This window comes from Vigna unguiculata, unplaced genomic scaffold (genome assembly GCF_037176805.1).
Source record: "Vigna unguiculata cultivar grain cowpea cultivar isolate G323 ecotype 2 unplaced genomic scaffold, ASM3717680v1 ptg000015l_ERROPOS10743856, whole genome shotgun sequence".
Taxonomy (NCBI): Eukaryota; Viridiplantae; Streptophyta; class Magnoliopsida; order Fabales; family Fabaceae; genus Vigna; species Vigna unguiculata.
In genome coordinates this window covers 12501-15000 of record NW_028196648.1, presented here as the reverse complement: position 1 = coordinate 15000, position 2500 = coordinate 12501, and positions in this window count along the sequence as shown.

The window sequence follows — 2500 nt, the reverse complement described above, 5'->3', positions numbered from 1 at the left end:
TCACTCTTTTCCAGCGTCATCCCCCCAAGTTGCCTTGGGCGCAGTTCGGCCTAGTTCACTCTTTTCCAGCATCATCCCCCCAAGTTGTCTTGTTCGCAGTTCGGCCTAGTTCACTCTTTTCCAGCGTCATCCCCCCAAGTTGCCTTGTTCGCAGTTCGGTCTAGTTGACTCTTTTCCAGCATCATCCCCCCAAGTTGCCTTGTTCGCAGTTTGGCCTAGTTCACTCTTTTCCAGTGTCATCCCCCCAAGTTGCCTTGTTCGCAGTTTGGCCTAGTTCACTCTTTTCCAGTGTCATCCCCCCAAGTTGTCGTTGCCAACAACCCAAGAGTCCATAGTATTCGGAGTTCTAGCGGGGCCTCCCCTTGCTTCCAACAACCCAAGAGTCCATAGTATTCGGAGTTCTAGCGGGGCCTCCCCTTGCTTCCAACAACCCAAGAGTCCGTAGTATTCGGAGTTCTAGCGGGACCTCCCCTTGCTTCCAACAACCCAAGAGTCCATAGTATTCGGAGTTCTAGCGGGGCCTCCCCTTGCTTCCAACAACCCAAGAGTCCGTAGTATTCGGAGTTCTAGCGGGGCCTCCCGTTGCTTCCAACAACCCAAGAGTCCATAGTATTCGGAGTTCTCGCGTGGCCTCCCATTGATTCAAACAACCCAAAAGTCCATCTTCTTCGCAGTTCAACATCGCCTCCCTCGTTTCCAACAGGCCCAAAGGTCGTCTTCTTCGCAGATCCACGAAGAGCTCATCACGATTTGCCACATTCCATTTCCCACGGGTTGTCAACAACACTTTCTCACACTTCCCGCAATCGAGTACGTGCATGACATGCCAAAGCACATCTTATTTGCCTTCCATCGCACTCAAGACGACGGGTTGTGGAAGAACGATATTGTTCACAACAAGTTCAAGGACAACGTCTCAATCAAGGGACACAACCGAATTATGTTGACTGGGTCGCTAAAGTAAACCCGAGTTCATATAATGCACCGCATCCAAAAGAACTAGCCACAACACGTGCATCACTGAGATGTTTCACTAGATGGAACACGTGCGTGACATTAGGATCCTCCAACACCTCTTCGTGATGGAAAGATAGAATTCGAAGCAACCACAGAAGTACCGTCTAGTGGGTAGGCAACACAGGGACTGATCAACCAATATCACCCAAGGCAACGGGTGAAAATGGAAGAGATGCATGCTTGACCGTTCGATACGCAAGGCATGGAGCCAGCCAGCAAGTGCATCTCGATTACAACTCACACACCCTCACGTTCGCAAGACACCACACCACAAGACGGTCCACCCCCCACCTACCATGGGCAAGCAAGCAAATGGAAACATCAAGTGACGCAGGGTCAAGCATCGCTAGGCATGAAAATAACTTTCCACAATATCCGAGGGACTAGCTGCCGAGCTAACCAACGATCAGTGACGACCGTGTGTTGGTATTAATAAAGCTCAACAACTATGAAGAGGCTAGTTGTGCCATGATAAACATGCTAACGCACGCACCACGTGAGGGGGGAGGCCTCATCAAGCTCCCTTTAAAACCTGCCAGTGTGGAGCTGGCCGGCTCAAGGAGCACTCCCCCCTATAAGAGGTTAATATGCAAAAGGCAAAATTGTACAAGTAGATACACTTTTTTTGAGCAGACATAAGTCCATATCTCGGGCTATACTTCGAATTTTGATGCGATTTTTTGCAGTAATTCGTAGAATAATGGTATCTCCTTGCTCACCAAATTTCATAATTTTTCTCGAAGGGGAACTATTTTTTTTATTTTTTTTACTTACCGGGTATGTGTAAAATCGGGAAAAATAGAAAAGCACATGTAGACTTCGAATTTCGACCTCATTTTTTCCAGTCCACCACTAAACAATATCAGGAACCTCCCCACAAAATTTCATTCAGTTTGGCCAAGGTCTTAAATTTGACAAATTTTGGCACCAAGCTATCTAGTCGCGGTGCACCGACCAACTTGACCAAGTGCAAAATGCATCCAATTCAAAACTTTTGTGCACCAACACTTTTACAGTACTCATTTGGGGGCATTTGGAGGCCTTTCCAACCCTCACATCTCAAAAACCACGAATTTCATTTTTTCACAAATCTCCCCACCAAGCCATCTAGCTATGCCGTGGTGCACCGCCAACCTTGGCCATGTGCAAAACCCTCCGAACTCAAAACTTTCGTGCACCAACACTTTCATGGTATTCATTTGGGGGCATTTGGAGGCCTTTCCAACCCTCACATCTCAAAAACCACGAATTTCATTTTTTCACAAAACTCCCACCAAGCCTTCTAGCTATGCCGCGGTGCACCGACCAGCTTGGCCATGTGCAAAACCCTCCGAACTCAAAACTTTCGTGCACCAAGAATTTCATGGTATTCATTTGGGGGCATTTGGAGGCCATTCCAACCCTCACATCTCGAAAACCACGAATTTCATTTTTTCACAAAACTCCCACCAAGCCTTCTAGCTATGCCGCGGTGCACCGACCA